This window comes from Clarias gariepinus, chromosome 23 (assembly GCF_024256425.1).
Source record: "Clarias gariepinus isolate MV-2021 ecotype Netherlands chromosome 23, CGAR_prim_01v2, whole genome shotgun sequence".
NCBI lineage: Eukaryota > Metazoa > Chordata > Actinopteri > Siluriformes > Clariidae > Clarias > Clarias gariepinus.
The window spans coordinates 15,767,205-15,790,063 of NC_071122.1; the positions used below are offsets into that span (position 1 = coordinate 15,767,205).

Here is a 22,859-nt window from a genome sequence, read left to right on the forward strand (position 1 = left end):
CAGTGGATTTAGGCCATGAGTCGGGGTACAACCTGGATGGGGTGCCAATCCTTTGCCGGGCACACACATATACATACCCTAAAATGCTCATTCACACACTATGGGCAACTTGGGAACACCCATTAACCTAATCTGAATGTCTTTGGACTGTGGGAGGAAACTGGAGTACCTGGAGGAAACCCACCAAGCACAGGGAGAGCATGCATGCAGACTCAAGGCAGGAATCTAACCCTTGGCTTTGGAAGTGCGAGTGTTAACCACTATGGCACCATGCCACCCAGTTTAAATTACTCACTTATGCATGGCCTATGCCACTTTATCCTGTTTACAGGCTCACAAGGGGCCTGGAGTCTATCCCAGGAGACTTAGGATATGAGGCGGGTTAGACCCTGGATGGTGTGCCAATCCATTGCAGGGTACACACACATACACACTTATAGACTACGGGCAATTTGGGAACGGCAATTAGCCTAATCAGAATGTCTTGGGACTGCGGGAGCATGGGGAGAACATGCAAACTTCACAAACACAGACCCGTGGCGAGAATCGAACCCTCGATTGTGCAAGGCGACAGTGCTGACCACTATGCCATCCAGTTTGAATTAAATTCACCTATCCAGTAAAAATCAAAAACAGCTATATGAATCATATAATAAATGTCTCTTTGATAATAGTGGGCTGTGATACATACCAGAGGTCTAATGCACACAGATCAATGCAGTTTATATACTATAACGCAAAAAAAAAGTCAAATGGAAAATACCTTGCCATCCTTTATTGAGCATTACAGTATTTCTGCTCAGGTCGTTATTTAAGTCGTTTTTTTACGCTTAGTCAGTGTGGAACTAACTTCCTGGCGGAGTGCTACACTCCTCAGTCGTGCGCTCTGCGGCTCGGAAAGTAGTGCGAGATTTCTCTGTGTGTGTGTGTGAGAGGGAGAGCGCGCGCGCGAGAGAGAGAGCGAGCGCGGAGCAAGCGCGAAGTGCCCGGATGTTAGCTGTCCAGAGAAAGACGAACGGGAAAAGACACGGGAGAGGCGGAGAGGGGAGACACGGACAAACCGGCAGAGGGACAGGCAGTCTGTAAACCTGCGATAACCTTACACAACCCAGACACTTTCCTTTTTTAACCAAGAGAGAGGACGGTTTATCTTTTTTTTGGCTGAAAAGGAAGGGGAGGGGACGGTTAACTTTGCCTAACCTGGACTGCTTTTGCTCAACAGGACAACCGCCTGTGAAATCAAACCCGGGTAAGTGCGAGCTAGCTAGCGTGTTAGCTACCGCGGGTTCAAGTTGAAGTGAGGCCCGTGAAATGGACGACTTTGACTTGGGGGCGTGTTACAGCGAGGCTGTGGGGATTCACTGAGCACACACACACACACACACACACACATACAGGCCTGCTCTCTCCTCACACGCGTCATGGTGTGGATTAGGGGCAGACAGACAGACAGCTGCGCAGAAAGAACTTGGGTAGGGAACTAGCTAGTTAGCAAAGAACCAGATGCCACTAACTAGCGCGCGCTAAAGCTAAAGTCCAGGCTGCTAACTTTCCTAAGGTGAAAAGAGAGAAAGAGAGCGCGAGCTGTTGACTAGTCACCCCCCAAACTTGTGCTCTCTTGCTAAGCTGTCAAGTGTGCCATCTTGTGAATGTAGCAGAAATGTTATATCCGGTCGCACAGCAGAGTGTGGCAGTCGTTAGGCACAAGGTTATCAGTAACTATTTTGGTGAACGTTATAACCTTTCCTAGCTGCAGCAGTATTAACTCTGTCACGAAGCAGTGGCCTGACTTCACTTAGTAAATGATGATGATGATGGCGTACTAACCTAGCCACATGGCTAACCATGCATGACCTCCTCGATCCTACATGTTTCCCAAACCCACACTAGTCATGCTGTAATGTAATGTAGTGACATGTCTTGTCACATTGCTGTGTTTTTATGTGCTGATTTTTGGTGCTTCAAACCATCTCAGCCATTAAGCATCTGTTGAATGCTTGCTTATTTTTTTTTTTATCTAACTTTTTCCTTTTTATTTTTTCATTATAATCCACGCTTCACTGAGTCATCTCCATCATTTCTACTGTTTCTCCTCACTTGCGTATCTGTAGATGTGTGTAAATGCATTATTGTTATTATTATTATCATTATTATTATTATTAGGGTTATAATCTGCTGTAAAATGCCCGCCATCTGTCAGTGAAGGGATTTCCCCAAACTTGTGTAGGGAAAATACTCACACTACCGTGAAGATGATATGAACCAGTAAAGGGAGCTCGCTATCTGTAAAAAAAAAAAAAAAAAAAAGAACCTTCTTTTAGTACAGTTTTATTTCATTACTGTAATCCAGCTGTTTATCTATCTGCCAGGGATCGATTTAAAACAAACAAACAAATGTAATCGGTCAGGTTCCATCGACGAGACATGATGCCGAGATGTCCAAGTTGACATTGTTTGTTTGAGGCATATTTAATTTTTGTTCAAGCAGACGGCTATAAGAAATTGTGATTCACTGTATTAAACATAGGTTGTGATTTCCACCCCAAAAAAAAAAAAAAACCTCCGCTGTGAGAACCGCTTGTGTAATGAACTATAGTAGTATTTCTTTTTAATTGTCCAGAAACTACACGTCACACAAATTATAAAAAAACAACAACTAACTAATATGTTACTAGTGATGTGTGTTGAAGAAGCTGCTGTCATTTGTTATTTGTACTGATCCACTGATATGGATGGTTAATTGTAGTTAACAGCGCTGTTTGGATGTCAAAGAGCATGCTAGGCAATTGGATATACATTGCACCATAACATAATAATAACAAATATTTTTCTTTTTAAATACCCTGTTTGATTATAATCTGAATTACTGTGCTTGTAATATTAATATAATTAATAAGATGATGAGATGAGATGAGCAGTCATGAGCGAGAATGCCTAAAAATTTCAGACCTGTTTGTCACTCAGGTTGTAGATGCACTGAAAACAGAAAATGATTGAACCATGGTGTACTTGTCTAAACATGCCTGGTAGTTTGTAGATTGAAATAGCTGTCTTCTATTGGGATAAGGGTGCATTAGTAGATGAGTATAAGGTGTTCACACCCTCTCTACTAACACCTGGCTTTAGCATGCATCTTGGGCGATCGGACCACAAGCGCACGGCCATGGAGCGTTGGATTTTGCGAATGTGTCTCCGCTGGCCTGTTGAAGAAATCTGTGTTGTACGTCATCTTTGCCGGAGAAAAGTCCACATTTTATGTCAGCTTTTAAGCTGCTTTTATGGTTAGGCACATATGTTACACGAACCATATCTCGTACCGCTACAGGCTGTTATAAAAGTTTAATTGTGTGCTGTCTGTATTGATCGTCAGGTAGAATTGTCCCACAAATCATATCTTATACCTGTACAAACTGTTTTAAGCATTTTACAGTAATTGTGTGGCTTGCTAACAAAATGCTTTAAGAACGAGAGACTAGACAGCTAATGAAATTTGCTTTCTTCTCTGCTGTTGCACTGGCAGTGTCTTTTTTTTTTTTTTTTTTGCTTTTCTTTTTTTTTCTTCATTAGCTTAGTGGCAGAGAGTGCTACCTTTCAGCAGAATTTCCTCACAGTCTCACAATGATGTGGTCTTTCTATATGCGTCCCAGACCACCTCCAAATTTGGGGCAAGAGATCACAGTACATTTTTGAGACATATCTGATCGGAGTTGCGTCTGTAGATGGCAATGATCGCTGATGATCTGATCATCTGTGCTGCTTTGCTGTGAGCTGGGCTGCTAAGGCTGCGTTCATTCTATGGACTCGGCTATGGCTGCAAGTACATTTGACCCCGAAGTGGGGTACATTTGAACGGCGTGAACACTCTTTCATATTTTGAATCAGATGTGAAAGCAAATACCTTAGAAGTGAAAGCATGTTCAGAATGTTATGTCACCAACTGTCTCTTGTCTACTCAGAATGCGTCTATGCATGCAGAATGCTTCAGTCTTATTCTCTGAACTGCACAGCCATAGCTGATAATAGAGAGGCTGTAGAGAGGGCTGTTTTTGACATTGTGTGCAAAATAGCAATAATAGTAGGCATAGGGCGAAGGTCGACTCCGTTTTACTCTTCTATGTCGTTGGATCAGAGAACGACCAGATGCACACTGCCACCTACTGTGCGCACTACAAGCGTTTTTGGGTATGGAACAACACTAATAATGTGAAAGCTGACCAATGGGGGGAGTTTCGACAAGAGGAGCAGTCGTACTTGGGCATGGTACTTGATGTGAGAACAGCCCAGGTTACTCAAGCAGTTTACTCATTTTGGTATTGGCATCGATGAGAACTGGAAAGTATGAAATAAAGAAAGGCGTTTATGCATCCTCATGACCAAAGCATGTGTCAGTGAATTAAATTAATATACTTTTTGTTTCTGTCATATTAAGAAATAATGTGGTATTTCTGGCATATAAAAGGGTGTTTAAGCTAAATGAGACCTATAGCGATAAAGAAGTAGTGCTCCTTGAGCATCATCCAGTTGAGCCTGGTCTATAGCTATACTGTTAAATGGTTCAGAGTGGGAGCTTTAAGGCATAAGGTAATCATTACATGTCAGGATGTGAGGCGGGCTTTGTTGCAGCATCGCGTACAGTCTGATTTCCCTTATGCCCAAAGGGTTCACAGTGGGTATCCTGCCTCTTAGCCTAAACATACCACGAAACTGCTGGCATTTTGCATTCCTCCCACTCCATCTTCACTAAACGATGCCATAGGCTAGACACCAGATGGAATGGTTTCATATAGCTAGATTTGTCTATTGCTTCTTCCCTTGATGCTTCGTCATCGTGTTTTTGGCGAGCTGTGCATATTGTTTTTAATGAGTTTTTATTTATTTATTTATTTTTTACTTTATGCAGTGGTCTATGGTTTCAGCACAAATTTGCACCCCAAAACTTCTTAACATTTTATTTTAATAAGTTGAATATTAAAATTATTCAACTTATTAAAATATATTTTTTTAATCATTAAAATTATTCAACTTATTAAAATAAAATGTTAAAAAGTTTGTTTACAAACAAAACAAAACAAAAAAAAGGTTTCTTTACAAAAGTTTTCTTTACAAAAAAGAAAAACAATCTCTGAGAAATTAGACGTATGGAAAAGTGTATGGAGGGAGACGAAGATATCTACTTTTACATTTGTTTAATTTCTCCAAGATTTTTTTTTTTGTAAAAAAAAAATCATTAGGCCTATACTCCCTTGGGTAGTATTTTATAGATATGTATATATAGATATGTGTGTGTGTGTGTGTACAGTCAGCCCAAAAATGTATACACATTTGAAGAAAAGAAAAACTTAAATATTTAAAAACTTCTAATATCAAAATAATATAAAATATAAAATATAAAATAAAAAAAAATAATATAAAAAATCGATATCATGTTTAATTATTATAATAGACACAAGTATGTATGCGTTTTTTTTTTAATGGTCTGTATATAGAGAGAATCTCGTTTTTATTGTCAGTTATTTGAATGGCTGTCTGTAAGAGAGATTTATGAGACCCCTGTTGGTAAATGGCTTTTAGTCTAGCTGAAAATACTGCTCTTTCTCTCTCCTTCAATGTCACCCGTCAGGTCTCCACACGAGTGTGGTTTTGAAGCGATAGTAATCTTACCATATACAGATTTCTGTGGTTTGTTTGAGCTTTGTTTGTAATTCATACTGTAAAAAATATGTTTGACATTAACTAATTGGTCATGCTTGCTTTTTAATATAAATAGAGAGTTTTGTGTTTTACATTACTGGGTTGTCATTTACAAAGTAAGACTTGGATGATTTATTAGCCCAGTCAATGTTTTCATGATTGAGAATTTTACCAGATTGGCAGTTATGGTTTTTAAATAAAATAAGACGTGATACACAATTTGGAGTTTCACTGTATGGGGCCAACCGCATATTTATCATACCAAATGCAAGTGTTTGTGCTCAAACCTTTTCAACCAAAGCTTATTGAAAAAAAAAAAAAAAAAAAGGAAACTTAAAATGCAGATTTAAGAATTTAAACATTCTACTTTGTCATTAGTAGCATGGCTGACCTCGTTATAGCAGGGTCTAATGTATGTTTAATGTGATCCTATATTAAAATTGACTAGGTAAACTAGTACTGCACAATTAATCACAAAATAAATCACAATAAAATTGCAGTGTTGACCTGTGCAATTATTTAATTACAAAAGACTACAAAGGTTTTTTTTTCCAGTAAATTTTATTTTTCGAGGATTCCGAGTTGATAAAGAAATATTGGCAAACATTCTGTTAGAGATAATTCGTCAAATTATTTGCTTTTAGCCTACATTTGGTGGTTTAAATAGTTAAATATCACAATCGCAATATGTCAAAAATAATCACATATATATTGATATATAACTTTTTTTTAGTCAAATCATGCTCCGTTAATATAAACATAATGAAATGAGGAGACGTCATTATAGAGCCCGGTGTTTGGTTGCATTTCAGATGGTTCTTTAGGCCGCATGACTTTAAATGAGACACATTCTTTGTGTATGCTTAATGGAGGATCTTAGGTTGATTTCCGCTCATCATTCTTTGACATAGTAATTTTTAAGTATTGTCTTGTATATGTATCAATACATTACAGTTTCACAGTGTGGTAGTGTTGTAACAGTTTCCTATTGCTAGTTCTTGAGAGAAGAGGATTTTAAATGCAGTTGCTTTAAGTTGTTCGGGTGTTGCCTTCTGCACCCCCTCCTCAACCTTACATTTCCTTCCCGTCACCACGCGGACATACGTGTCCCTCACTGCGCTATTGGGGAAGTCCCTCAGCTCCATAACTAACCTTGTCTTCTTCAGGCTTTAACCTAGGATTATGAATTTCAGGGGGGGTAGCTGTAAGGTGCTCAGTTCAATAAATATGCCTACTGTGGAGAAGCACCCAGGGAACCCCAGGGATTTGCAGATGAAAAAGTTGGCTTTATTTAGCATCCATCCTGTTCACGGCTAAATTCTGAGCAAAAGTAACAGTTATTTTTTATATTAAAAAAATTAATACTTGCTTCATAGTGTGCCATGAGCATAAAGTTTCCTTTTAGAAATGGTAAGAAAGCAGCAGTTTCCAGCTCTTGATGGAAACTTTCTAATAACCTGTTTGGCACTAGACCTGCTGTACCTTTATTTGTGCTTGGTTAGCTGCCGGGTCATCAGCTTGGGGAAACATGCCCTGGTAGCAGGGCACTTCTTAGGGATGTCTTCCTGTCACTCCTTGCAGGTAACCTTCTTCAGGGGCTGCTGCAGTGTAGTGTTAGCAATTTCCCTGGGAGAATGGAGCTGTCTGACAAGGTGGATATTTGTTGGCTTTCTACTTTCTTTGTTTGCCTCCAGGCTTTCTTTGGTTCACCGCCAGCCTCCTGAGCACTTGGTCTTGCCGGCAACCTGACAGAATGTGTTAGAGGGAGGAGTTGGTGGTCTCGTCAAGGTTACAGTCCAGCTCTGTTCTGAGCCACTGATGTAGGTTGTAAGGAGAGAGTAGGGTGTTGCCCAGATGATCAGAGAGCCAAATCAAGCCTGTGGTAGTTTTCAGATATTTGCCCAGTTGACCACTTGACTCATTACTCTTTCCCACATTAAGTGCTCCTGCTGCAAAGATAATAGCTATTTATTAAAAAAATATATATATTTCAAAATGTTAAAAGTGTACCATGAGCATGAAGTGTCCTTTCTGTGATACTTGTGGGATCGAAAAATCAGTTTTGCAAGGAAATTCATTTAACATGTCAACATCCTTATTTATTTAGTGCTTTTAACAATGATTATTGTTGCAGAGCAGCTTTACAGAATCAAAAAATTATGGAAATGAGTTTAAAAAGTTTGGGGAAATATGTATAAATCAGTTTGTCCCTGATGAGTGCGCCGACGGCGACAGTAGCAAGGGAAAACTCTCTGAGATGGAAATGGGAAGAAACCTTATGACTTAACAGAGAACCCATCCTCATTCGTGTGATAACGAACAGCAGGAATTGATCTGCCGTCACACTGAGTATTAGGCAGCAAAGATGTTTAAGGTAATATGAAGTCCACTTTCACTGGTAGAGGCTCAGGTGCTGAACTGTTTGTGGAAATTTCAATCTTGAACTTTTGAGAGACTGCAGTCACAAGTCTGCATCAGCCGAGACCAAGACCATCTTCAAGGTCAAGTGGAACTGTCCCCAGTAACCACAGGAATCCCAGAGACACCACACCGGGTCAGCCTCTGCAGCGAGCCAGGGGCCTCCAGTATGACAAGCACTATAGTACTCTTTGTTCAAGAGTCCCCTTCTTTACCCAAGACAAATCTATTCAAAAAAGACTTGGCTAAACAAATAAGTTTTCAGCCAAGAGGTAAAAACTAAGCCGGTGTCTGAATTAACTGAAAGAATATTCCTTAGCTTTGGGGCTTATTAAGAAAAAGTTCTAACCCCTGCTGTAGTTTTCAATAATACGAGGTACTGACAAGGAGCCTGCATTCTTTAACTAAAGTAGGTGTGGAGGATCATAAAACACTAGCAGTTTCCTCAGGTACTGTGGTGCGAGACCATTTAGTGCTTTATATGTCAAAAGAAGTATTTTAACATCAATGGTGTGATGTGCTCATATCACCAAGACAGGATTGAGCATAATAATGTTATTTAGCATCCAGTCTCTAGTGTCTTTCACTCATTTTCCAAATTTATTAAGCTTATGTCTTTCATCTGGCTTTGCTGAGACATATAACTGTGTGTCATCAGCATAACAGTGGAAATTAATACCATTCTTACGAATTATGTTCCCCAGAGGAAACATGAAGTAAGAAATAGCAGTGGGCCTAAAACCTAACCCTGTGGAACACCAAAATTCACTTACAGTATAGGTAGAAGAGTCATCATCTGAAAATTGATGATGAGTCGAATAAGACCTGGGCCGCAAGAGGGCTGTTCCATTAATTATTAAACTTTCTAATCTATCAAGGAGATAATACTATGATTAGTGGTGGTGAAAGCTGCACCGAGGTCAAGTAACACAAGCAAAGGGACTCATCCCTGATCAGAGGCCAGTTGGTCATCATTTACCACTTTAACCAGTGCTGTCTCTGTGCTATTGATGAGGCCTAAATGCTGACTGATACGTTTCATGAATGTTATCCCTATGTAGATATGAGCATAGCTTCTGTGCTACAACCTTTTACAGGGTCTTGGAGGTTTCCAGATAAATTGGAGATTTGATATTGGTCTATACAGATGACACATGTCAAGTCCAGGTTTCTTAATTAATGCTTGAGTAGTTACTATTCAACTAGCTAGTTTAAGTTTAAACTAGCTAGTTGAATAGTTCTAGGAATTTAGACACTGCTCAATGAAGGTAACTATTTTTTAAAAGCTGTTTCGTTATTTTTTTGCTTTTGTATGTAAGAGAAAACCTGTAGATTGGGATTATTTTCCTTGTCTCCTGTAAGAGTGGAGATAGATATTGATCTAGTAGCACTAAGCTTTTAAAAATAATAATAATAATAAAAATATATATATATTTATATATAGTTCAAGATGCTATCCTCCCATGCTATTTAAAATACTATTAACTTAGTTTGATGCTATTTACGTTCTAGTTCCCGAGCCGTCTGTTTTAAGGTGCATGTGATTATTATACCAGGGAGAAAGTGTTTGTTTATCTTAAATTTTTTTTCTCTCTAATTATTTTTCTTTTAACTGGAGCTACATTATCTACAGTAAAATGTTATGTCATGTATAAACAGCCAGACGGGGATCTAATCATGACTGATGACTTTGGGAGATTAATAATGATAAAGCTCTGTGTGATAGTTGATGTGGTAGCGCGGCACTGTATGTACTTTATTACCAAGACAGACTTTACATAAGATGAGATAACTTCCGACTGTTGAAACGTCACAAATTTTAAAAAAAAAAATTTTATCTGAAGTTTAGTATTAAATCTAAAGTATGACCAGCTTTATAAATGCGTCCTGCTAAGCTCTGATTTATTAGAGTGCAGAATGGAAATAGATGCTGTTCTCAGAGGGTCTTCTGGATTTTCAAAATGATTATTAAAGACAACCAGATTTGACCACAAACTCGTAAAGAAATTTGGACTACGACCCTGGGTGTCTGTAAATTAATAATAATTAGCAGAATCGCACGCTCATTATTTGTAGCTATGTTTGTTATGTTGCTATAGAGAACTTTGAAAGCATTGAATTTGTGTTCATGCTTTTGTATGATGGTCAGATTATCTTTATAAATGACTGACTCCTCCTCCTCTATCAGTTAGCTGAGGCTGATGCATGTAGCTCTAAGAGGCCTAGCTTAATTTAATGCTACACACTCATTTGATTTCTGTTAAATAAAGTACATCAAACTCCTAATCAGCGATGGTTTCATTACCAATAAGCTCTCTCCGCCTGCGGCACGCAGACGTTACACTACAGGAATAACGCTGCTCCCGTGCTCACTAACCCTCTTTAAAGTCAGGATGCGCTCCTTTTAATGCTACAATCTTCTCAATCAGCGTGTTACCTGATAAACACCCTATCACAAATGGTTACTACTAACGACGGAGGAAGAATGACTAAACTTCCTGCACTCCACACACTGAATGAGCTCAATGTTAGCACCGTAATGAGTATTTAACCTACCGTAGTCAGGGTTTTGTTGCTAATAGTTACTTCAGGTGTATCCGGCATGTAGTTGATGTAGGTCTTGACTGAGGCTGTACTCCAAATGCTGGAAACCGCTAAGGTGCTAAAACAAGTTTGTCTTACATCTCCCTCATTCTCTCTCTCTTTTTCTCATTCTCTCTTTGCATTTAAGTAAAACTCTGACATTCTATTGAACCATTTTTTTTACGTTGCCTATCAATGATATTTTAACACTTAGGTTTAACTCATTCATTCAGTTCATTTAGTCACCTGACTGTTTGTTGATAGTATTATCTATCCAGTAGCCCAAGACAAATCTGTTCATTCCTTTTTAGCCCAGGTGGGGTTTCGGTTAATCTTAAAATCCCTTCTGACATGCTTTCTTTTTTCTTTCTTTTGTAGACTCATAGTGTGGGAGGTCACATGGTAGCGTCTCTGTGGTCATTAGTCACAACAGGTAAAAGGGATTAGCGCTGCTATAGTGAGTGCACAGGCAGTAGAATCGATGATGAAATATTTTTGGCATGATATTAAATTCCTCTAGAAATAAGGCAGTGCCAAAAAAAAAGTACTCGTCTGTGCACTGTAAGTAAAAAAGCTAGCTTCACACGTGAGTTCTAACCCCCTTTTAGTCACTTCTACTCTAAGCAATGAAAAGTCCCACTGTTGTTCGTTCTGCTTTACTATCAAGAATGTTCACGGAATGAATATATATATATTTATTTCTAGTGTGCTTTCATTTTCTTACCAACTAGATAGATAGATAGATAGATAGATAGAAAGATATATATATATATATATATATATATATATATATATATATATATATATATATTTTTTTTTTTAATATGCTGCCTTTTTTTTCTTGTTCGCCCACCAGTAACTTCACGGTTATTGCGTTTATGCCCACTGAGTATCTCACACACACACACACACACACACACACACACACACACACACACACACAGAATGACTGACAGGCGTACAGTGATGCATCCCTGTGCTGCTGGTTAACATGTAGGGCTGGGGGAGAAATCAATTTTGTTACAAAACACTGACCCTGGCCATGGCAATCTAAAAAGGATCAGCTTGATAGAAAATCTATACTTTAATAATATATATATATATAATATATATTACAACAGCTTTGACATAATAAAGATGGTCCTTTCACCACTGGGCTAATACCGGGCTAACAATAAAAACTTGTCAGCAGTCTCTAAGTGAAGTTATCTCTGTGTGAACTTATCTCTGTTACCTTATACTGTGTGGCACATCACTAATAACAGCTTAAATACAAATTGTGAGCGGTTTGCTTGTTTTTAAGCAAAAAGTGGAAAAAAACAACAACAGAATGACAGATTGTATTACAATATAGCTTCAGTAAAAAAAAAAAAACTTGACATCTTGTGGAGATTTTAAACTGGCAGGTTTTTGCTTTTCACTATTATTAAGGCCTTGGACAGTCAAAGAGACATGACCATTATTTATTTAGTAATTTATTTATTACTAAGTAGGGTTGTGGGAGCTTCCAGTCTCAAGGCAAGTTATGTACAGTATTTGTATACTCTGACGGCTAACTTACTGTTACTGTTGAATGTTTTTTTTGTTTTTTTTTTAAACAACATTAAATCCACCTTATAATAACAAAATAAAATGAAAATATTAATGATCATTAGGATTGTTTTATTAATTTTTTTAAAGTATATTAGCAATTTCATACATTAATTTTTCCTATCAGCTTGTGAGTTTTTAAATATTTGATTCATGCCATGACTTGGGCCATTCCAGATGTAGCTAGGTATTTTTACAAACATAGACTTAAAATTATTATGTTTTTTTTTTACATTTTTTTTAATTCTGTTCACCAGACCTACATGTGGAAAAAAAAAACTCCACAAGAAAACACAGAACGCCCTGTTAAGTGCTGTTGGAGGCATCCCCAATTAAGTTTAAGTTTAATATGTAGCAGCAGTGAGCTTCAGGGTACATTTGGCCACCTTAGTTCGATACCTGTGCGTGTATGTGCATGCATGTAAAAAGTACCGTAAGCAATGTTAACACAGTCACTAGTTTACGTAAGTCCGCCATTGAACAAAATATCCTCGTAAACAAAGCTGATGTTGAACCAATTCAAGGCGACACAACTGGCCCAAAAAATCTTTGCAAAATCTTAGCTTCGAGTTCATGAAAGCTCCGTTTTCAATTACCTTAAATTGCGTTTACACAAAACGGAGAAAAGTTTCCTGTTTTCAAAAAATACCCATGTACGTGTGGACATGGCCTGAGAAATCCTATATTTTAAGACCAGGGAACCATATTTTTTATCTTGCAACAGCTCTACTATAGAGCATTTATTGACTTATCAGGAACGTCAAAAGAAGTTATTAAATTGTATAGCATGACAAATGTTTGAGTGGGAACTTTTTCTGCCTTAAGTCGCAGCTTCCTGCAACTTAGTGAGAGAGTGGAGTAGCTCGCTCTTCATTAGCAATGCTGTGCATCACTGGAATACAGATAAGCTATGAAGATATTCATCTCTCGGAAATGGTTTTCTGGTTCCAGTCCGAATCGTGTTTTTGTGATCTTATTGTGAGCCCTCTTTGTGTATTCAATCCTCTGTGTCAAAGATCACAGGCGATAATCGCACTGATGTGGATTTCATTTAATCTCGGAGTATTTACTGTAACTGCAGTTCTTTTGCTTCTGTAGCTGCAGAAACTGTCTCTTTTTTTCTTTGCATTTTATTTTGCAACTATTCATAAATGGCGGTTTAAATTATTGTTTTTGTAATGATTAAAAATAAATTTTTCCCAAGGTGATGTAAGTGAAACCAAACCGGCGAGGTTTCTTCAGGCGAATTCCCTCAAGCCTTCAGGCAGCTTTTATTATTAATGATATTCAGAAGCCAAAATTTTTAGTTTTGCTCAGCTGGGTGCTTTAATCTATTTTTGCTGTAAATTAATGAATTTTTAAAGAGCCCCTCGCCAGATATTGATGAATGTTGGAATGCAGCATCGGTTTAGAGAATTTCACTGTTCTCCCCTCGGGAAGGGAGTACGCATCCACTGAAGCACTATACTTTCATTTTTTATTAATGCTGAAATACATTGCCATAACTCCATCAGTTTTTCAGTATACTTAAAACTTTGTCTGATTTTGGACTGTACCAGAACTTCTCATAATTTATCTTGCCCTGGTGTTAATAATGAACTTTTTTCCCCACTCCATCACTGATTTTTTGGTTGTACAGCTTCACTAATCCATTGTGTTAAGGGTTGCTGCTCCATACATAAAGTGAGATCAATAAGTACGTGATTTTGCAAGTTCTCTTACTTAGAAATTAGGGAGGGGTCTACCATTTTCAGCATAGGTGCATTTACATTTACATTTGGGCATTTGGCAGACGCTCTTATCCAGAGCGACTTACATTTTTATCTCATTATACATCTGAGCAGTTGAGGGTTAAGGGCCTTGCTCAAGGGCCCAACAGTGGCAACTTGGTGGTTGTGGGGTTTGAACCTGGGATCTTACGAACCGTAGTCCAATGCCTTAACCACTGAGCTACCCCTGGACCCTGCATTTCCACTGTGAGAGACAGAATCGGAATGCACCTATGCTGAAAATTGTAGACCCCTCCACGATTTCTAAGTAAGAGATGTACTGTACACTCATGTTGGTAATTCTGGTCTAATGTGAACAGCTAACTTAAAATATATATATATATATATATATATATATATATATATATATAGCGTGGAGATTATGGCATGCAAGTATACAGAGATTGTTATTATAAATTGCTTTGTTTTATCCAATTTTATAGCTGATAATTAAAGTGGCTTGCTTTAGATCAGGTAATTGTGGAGGCCAGGTCATCTGATGCAGCTCTCCATCTTGGACTAATAGCTCTTACATTACCTAGAGGTGTGTTTGGGGTCATTGTAATGTTGAAAAACCAGATGGGATGGTTGAGCACATGTTGGTTAACAGTGTCACCAGCAAAGCCACCATCATACCTTCTTCTCCATGCTTCACAGTGTGAACCAAACATCCAGGAACCGTTTGTTTACCATCTCTACGTCTAACCAGAGACATGGTGTTTAGAACCAAAACTCAGTAATTCGAATTTCAGACTCATCGGACCAAAGGACAGTTTTCCACTGATCTAACGTCCGTTCCCTGTGTGTTTCTTGGCCTGCGCTTGTTATTCTTTGGTTTCTTTGCCACAATTTGACCATGAAGGCGTGACTCACGACGTCTTCTACAGTGGATTTTGAAATGTGTTTAAGCTGTTTGAACTCTGAGAAGCATTAACATGTGCTCTAATCTGAGGTGCTGTAAATCAGCGATTTCTGAGACTGATCGTTCTAGTAAACTTATCCTCTGCAGCAGATTAAGCTCTTCCCAGTCTTCCTTTCCCGGGACGGCCCTCACGAGAGGCAGTTTCATTATAGCGTTTGATAGTTTTGGCGGAGATTTTTCAGCTTGACTTATATTTTTTTTAATTAATGATGGATTGTTTTTTTTTTCTCTTTAATTGAGTGTTTCTTGCCATAAAGTTGATTTGTACAGTAGCTATAGTAGCACTAACATTGCTATTGACTCTGTAGCCACTCTTAGTCTGCACAGGACAACTGATGGTCTAGTACTCATTAAGAGGGCACCCAAAAAAAATTGACAAGGCACACCTGTGAATTAAACACCATTCCATGTGACAACCTCGTGAATCTCATAAGAGAATGGCATGAGTGTGCCAAGTTGTCTTCAAAGTTTAATGTAACTACTTTGGACAATCTCTAAAATAACACACACATTACATAATTCCATACGTGTTTTTTCATCTGTGCACACAGCGGTTATTTTGCTTATTCCTTGACATTCATATAACCGACTTAATATTGTATTAAATACACTACAGTTATATAACATCATGTTTTGATTTTATTAACACTTAAACTAGATCTAGGTTCAGCTAGATTGCGTTACATATCTAGCTATACATTCTTGCTGTGATGCATTAATATGTAAATTATTTTAACTGTTCCCTCTTTTAAAAAAAAACAAACAAAAAAAATAATAAAAGCCTTCCCCCTTAAACCAGTCTGATGTGTTTACCCACCCAGTTATGCCCCTCCCACCTGAAACTGTCTTTGGTGTGCAGCATTATGTTCAGAGAGTAGGACTAACACTAATGAGGCGTTCACATTCTGAAACTAAATCTTAATATTTCATGCCATGGCATTTTTGTTCACATGTTGTAGCTTACACGTTTTAAAACCAAATTTCTTCATAACTTTTGAATAGATTTGTTTTTTCTTTTTTACTTTCGGGGACTCGGCATCATCTCGAATAAACAGCATCAACATCAATTTGAATATTCAGATAATCAATATATCATGCCTTGAGGCAGATTTACTCTCCCAAGCGAGTTTTTATAGCAGAAAAGATAATTCATTTGGTCCACACAGACAAGTTTTTATTTATTTATTTATTATTATTATTTTTTTTTACATTCGCTTGTTGTCTTAATCCTGCTCTGAGTTGCATGAGGTTGAGAAAATTTAGTAAGTTTTCAATACAGCCAGGTTGTGTAAGGTTTTATTCTGTAACATTGACTATTTTCTACACTTTTGATTTAAAATGTGGCAGCAGTAACATGACGTGTTTTGCCTTCAGGCGATTTGAAATGTGTGGGTGAGACGTGTACAGTGGCTCCAGCAGCAGGTGCGAGCAAAGTGCAAACACACAGTTTACGTCCACAGCTTGTGAGGGGCAGGGCGGGGGGGAGACCAACTCAAAGTGCGAGATTTGGTCCTGTGTTGCTAATCCTGCCGAGGAGGACGTGCAGCATAAAAAAAATAATATATATATATAAGTATGTAGTTGTAACAGGTGTTATAAACCTGCTTACTCAAACAGAATACAAAAGCTGTCAGAGTTAAAATCATCCTAAATCATAGTTTTAAATTTTTTTTTTTTTTTTTTGTTTATTGCTGTAACAGATCAGTTATCAAATTTTACACATTTTGTAATTAAAGTAAAAAGTGTTAGTGTTAAACATGTAAAACAGCATAGTTTTTGGTATTCTGTTTAATGGTGCTGAGCTGCATCTGTAATTGCTAAATGAATATGGGTGAAAAGAAAAATTCATACCGTTTAAAGTTCTACTTTAATTATTCTGAATTGAGAAAGTAAATTTTTTTTTTTAAAAACTACAAACCAACACAATATTAGTCTAGGATATATTTTTAGCTGCAGTCTAGACCAGGGGCAAGGATGGCTCGGTGGTTAAGGTGACTGTTAATCAAGAGGTCCCCGGTTCAAATACGATCGGTCGTCTAGCTGGTAACTCGACCTCGTAAGTCACTGCCACATATACGACGGATATATCTCAAGGCTGGCGGGTCGTATCCGTCGCTCGATGTACTGGATGGCACATAGACGATGGACCCTTTCACCTTTTACTTCACAGTCCAGACCGATAAAGTTAGATGTAAATATATATATATAGGCTAGCAAGAGTCTTGTGTACATGTAGAAAAACTAGTGAAGCTTACTGGTGGAGTCATGGACAAACTCGGATCTGACACTGAGCATATTTTATTAATTGAAGGTAGTCAAGACAGGAGTCTTGCCATATGTGAGCCAAAATAGTGTTTTGAGAATACAGTGAGCATTAAAAAATCGCACGGCAAATTTCCACCTGGAATTGGAGGTGAAAAAACATTTCTGCTATTCCTTCTCAGTGGAGATTACACAAGAAAGTGTGCAGAGCTTCAGCATAAATTAAAAAAAGCAGAGCGAAAGGACTAAGTTGGTTGCTGTTCATGTCGCAAATGACCCGTTTCCTATTGCTGAGCACGTTTTCAATCACGGGGGCACAAAGAATCACACCTCTAATGATGAACATTTTGTGCATGTTTCAGGGAGAAGTTGTGGTATTAACACACAAGCACAGCAACAACAAAAGTGATTAGTCACAGATCTAACACGAGTTCAGAACACGCTATTCATAAATATCAGATGTGTTTCCCATTTTGGATATTGATTTATTTTTTTTAACCCATGCTAAAAACAATCACAATACGTAGCTAAAAGTCAAAAGTTCGGTCTTGTGAAAACCCTAATCCTTCTGAAGTTGTACGTAATGTGGTTTTGCATGCAGCATGCGCCGTCACTCTTTCATTACCGCATAATACATTTTTACCACTAACTTTTCCAGAATGCTCTTGGGGGATACACCATAACGCACCGTTACTGATCTTGCTTTGACAACTGGAATTTTTTTTACTTTTATTTTTTGCTCCACCTCTCGCAGTCTGTGGGTGAGATTATTTGCAGTTGTCTAACAAAATCAAAGCAGGTGTGGGTGGAGTGGTTTTCCACTTTAGGTTTTTAGATTCTATATAAAAATGTTTCGTTTCGGTTTTAAAATGCTCATTTTACAGTATTGTAATACTTCTCTGATCAGTTTTGTCATTTTGTTCCCTGGTTTTATTTACTCGGTTTTGTAAGATCCCAGCTGTCTGATTTAAAAGAAAAACAAAACAAACAAAAAAGAGCAAAATAATATGTCTGGTAGTACGTTTTGTCAGCTAGAGATGCATGCTTCTATCAAGTAGAGACTTGCTAGCTGTGTGCAGGATTGTGCTCAGTTTAAAAATAAATAATTAGGATTTCTTAATGCAGTTTGATATCAATTGAATTACGTTAACTTACTGAGCGCTCAAGTGAAAATACAGCTCTGAAGAGATGCAGTATAAAATGACTAACCGTGGTGGTTTTTATCATCATTATGCTGTGCACTGCAATCTTGTCCAGACTCCACTTGCGCTTATGGAAGTTAAACCTCTGATTAGTAAACTTAATCACTCAGAGCTGGACTAATTAATAACCCAGAATTAATGCACAATTTTTATTTTGTGAAAAGGCATTAATATGTAATATGCAATACAGAAGTTTTGTATAATCTGACGCCTGGCAGTAACGAAGTTTAAAAATCCCCAGCATTTTCTCTGGTTTCTAATTTTATAGCCAACTAATAAATCTCACAGTAATATTCATAGCTCAACATTCTGTGGATTTATAGTAAACTCTTCGTGGTGTCTGGTAGATAAACGTGGTTGTGTCTGATGGACCGTACAGTGAGGGTTTGGAAATAAACATACTGGTCTTTGGATTTTGGTAGGATATCTTAGCAACAGAGCATTATTTGCTTTATAGAGTATGGTGCACAAGTCAACATGAAATTTCGATCGTTTGCATTATTCAAATAAAAGTCGAAGACACATTGCTTTGTGGGTAAAATTACGTTGGCGACATGTTGCATCCTCCAGAAATTGTCTTGGTGGCGGTGGTGTCCATGCTCTGTGTATCTACATGCATACTGTATGTGTATCTACATGCATACTGTATGTGTATGTACATGTAAATCTGTGTGTGTGTCATTATAGTGTTTGCACTTGAATTTTTTATTTATTTTTTTATCTCCAGTGCAAGTGGAGAATTTCCAGTTTGGGTTAAAAAAAAATAAAAGTATGTGTGAGACTTAAACATTTGCATTGTTTTTGTTCTTACCCGACATAATCCACTTGTTGAACATGCACTATTCAGACTAACAAAAACAAATTTATATTAGATTCTAATATAAGTGTAGAAGAAGTAAGAACTTCTTGCTTCTTTTATTACTTGGTAATTTTTTTAAACTTTTCTTTTTGTGGCCTTTTCTGTGAGCGTGATTCAGAAAACCCCAGAATGCAGCCAAGAACGCACTATGCAGAACTGGAGGAGCAGATCACTTAAAAAAAAAAAAAAAAAAGTCAAAATGAGTGATGAGTACACTTCTACCCCCAGCAGGTTGGCTCTGTCTTGCTTCACCACCACTCCACCCCACTCTATAGCTCTCTCTCTCACTGTCTCCCTCTCTCTCTCTATTTTTTTTTATTTGTTGCCTTATAGTGCTGCATTCATGGGCCGTGCTTCATTTAACAATCACTCTGTGGAGGTTTCTGATGAATGCTGCATGCTAATCAAATGAGTCATATTTCCTTTGGACTGAGCCCTGCCGCCTGCGTGCCGAATGGCGGATGGAGGGAGGGAGGGAGGGGCTGACTCATCCCGCCCTGATCCTGCTGCCGCTGCGAAGGCTCGGTCACTTCAAGTGGCCCATGATGGTATTAAGAAAGCATTACTGTGTCGGTAATGGCTCGGGAGATGTGTTGATCAATGGAGCTTTAGGATGGCAGATGCCTCAGTGTCTAACGTGCGGCCGGACCGGCTGAGTCATATGTCGTAAAAAATAGACTGGTCGGAATCCCAGGCGCTGCAGTTAACGCTACCAGAGACTGCGCTGTGGACGGCGGGGTCAGATCGGCTTTATCTACACAGAATGAATAAACCCCTAAATGCATGCAAACACGTCTTTTTATATATATACTGTAATATATTACAGTATAAATGTATATATAAAATTATATATTTTTTTGTTGTTTTAAATACTACTAAAGTCACAGTATTTAACTATTATTTTTTACTTCCTTAACACTTGAACAATCAAACAAACAAACTAAAATAATTAGAAATATTTCCCCTTCCTTGTTCTGCTGTAGTTAGTTAGACCTCTTGCCTTCCTGTTACCTGCTTTATTTGTTTTCTTGCCAGCACGAGTGAGTCACAGGAGACTCGGTGACCTACTTTTTTTTTTCTTCTTCTTAAGTCTTTTAACAGTGCCAGAGAGCTTTATTTCAATAATGATGCAGCAGATAAATAAGAGTCTGGCATACCAGCGTCACTCATCACCTCACAAATTCTATTGTTTAAAAGAAATCAAATAAAATAAAACAAATATAGATGCAACTGTGCTTGAATCGTTAGTTTTTTTCTGTTTCTGGATTTATCCGGCCTTATCTGGGTTTCTAGTTATATTGCACATTTATGGTCAATCTTTTTGACCGTATCAGTAAATATTTTCTTTCAATGCTTGATGTTTGCATGACGATGTGATCGTTTACAAATATAAATTAAAAAAGCGGACTGCGGTCCAACATGTTGATAGGACGGTCTTCGATAATCGTCGGCGATTGATACCCATGATTTCCTTTGCATTTCATTTGATTTTAATTGATAACATTTATGAAAAATTATTATTATTTTTTTTAGTTTTTTCTTCCCAAATTTTTCTCCCTAATTTTAGTCATGTCCACTTCCTCCCCATCACAGGGGGGCTCTCACATTAGGCTACTACTACCACTCATTCGGGAGCGTGGTTTCTTCCCAACCATGTGACGCCAGCCAACCGCATTTTTCAAACTGCTCGCTCACGCACCATTAGGAGGACACTCGGAGGTCAGCGTTATCTGCTCCTTCCGCTTGCATAAGCTCACATATGCCCCTGATTGGCTGAGTCGTGATTAATGTGGGAGCACCAAGTACCTCTCATTTTGCCCTACACCTTTGGCTGCGAGAGGTTACAGCATCATTCGGGAATCGAACTCGCGACCTCTGAATGAAAGGGCGGGAACTTTAACACTGTGCCACTCGGAGGCCCAGGGTTTTTTTTTTTTTCTGCACAAGATGCAACTGATGTGCAGTAAAAACACATATGCGTATACTGCTGATAGCTGCATGCTTGTGTGAAATGATGGATGATGCATCTGAAGGTGACCTGGGGAAAAAAAAAATAGGGTGTCTTTTGTTCTTAGGAGGGGAAAAAGAACACAACAACAAACACTACAAAGGAAAATCTTAATGTGGCGAACGTGATATGCGTAATCTGTCACAAGGATTGTGTATGAAATAAATACTGGTTGGCCTACAAGTGAAAATGTTCACCTGGTTTGGCGGTTATTATGTTTGTAGCGTTAAAACAACCAGTAATAGATGCTTATGCGTGTAATCCTAGTTGACGTTTGTATGTGTAATGTCTGTTGATTTTCAGGATACACAACAAGTGCAGGGAGCGTTGTACTGTTACGGTTAAACTTATTAATAATTAGTTGGTGGTAATCGATTATAAAATGGTTCCCACTCCTACTAGTCCAACATTTACTCTGCATTTATTTCCCATTGTCTGTGCACAATTTCTAGTAGGAACCCTAGTTGCAAAGTATTGTGCAGAAACAGTAAAAAGTTTGCTTTGGCTGTCTCATTTTGGCTGAAATTAACGCTTTGCTATTATTCTCATGCTGTGCCAGATCGGACCCCATGCAGCAACATTTTCTTAAATTTCTATTAGGAGAAGAAAAAAGAATTCTATTAAAGTTCTGTCTTAATTTTCTATTGGGAGAAGAAGAAGAAAATAATAATAATAAGAGATGTGAGTGCCAGATGCACCGAACGTTTTTATCCGTCCCAATCTGCTCTTACCCAGGTGAGCCGAGCGATGAATCCCACTTGATCTTACAACGGAGGTGTGCGGGATTAGCAAAGGATTAGCATTTAAATAGCATAGGTAACACCCACTAAGCACCATATAAGGGCAGGTGAATGTTGTGATGTGTGCAAAATCGAGCACAAGAATTGGAGAGAAAGAAAAAAAGTAAAAAGTATTCCAGCATTAGTGAAATCAAAAGCGCTTTTACATTAATGTAAAGTAAGCATGTGATTTTTCCAAACCGTAAGCATTGCTGTTTGTTGCTACCAAGTCAAAAGTGCAACAACAGCAAAAGATACGTGATGCTGCAGCAGCCGAGGGAAGGCGGTTAAATGACCCACAGACCCATGGAGCGAGGAGACAACCTCCGTCACCTATATCAGAGTGTTAGAAAGTTGACTGGACAGTTTTTTTAAATTTATTATTATTTAAAATAATAATAATAAAAAAAATAATATATATATATATATATATATATATATATATATATATTATTGTTTTTATTTTTTTATAATGATGTGTTCGAGTACTCGAGTCAATCCGAATCGGCTTGGCATTCGTTCATCCATCTCATCAAATCTGTGTGTAAACCCTGGAGGACCAAAGCGTCCGTAAGTCACTCAGACGCAGAACGCGAGCGCAAGAATCCGTTATTTTAGTTTTGACCAGTAGTATTACTTTAGTCCCGGGATTACTTGTTTAGCTCCAAGATATGTAACAACAACAACAATAATAATAATAATAATAATAATTCAAATTTCATTATATGACTCGTTTTGTTCTGTTTCTCAATTCTAAAAGGAAAACAAAAAATGTG

At 38.0% G+C, this 22,859-nt stretch overlaps 1 protein-coding gene across 1 annotated transcript in view; it reads left to right on the forward strand.

Moving 5' to 3' along the window:
- Positions 1-973: 973 nt before the first annotated feature.
- foxj3 (forkhead box J3) overlaps positions 974-22,859 on the forward strand; it is a 110,997-nt gene continuing 89,111 nt past the window's right edge. The window contains exon 1 of the mRNA XM_053483875.1: positions 974-1,249. The gene's annotated coding sequence lies outside the window, so the exon portion shown is untranslated. The remainder of the gene's footprint in view (positions 1,250-22,859) is intronic.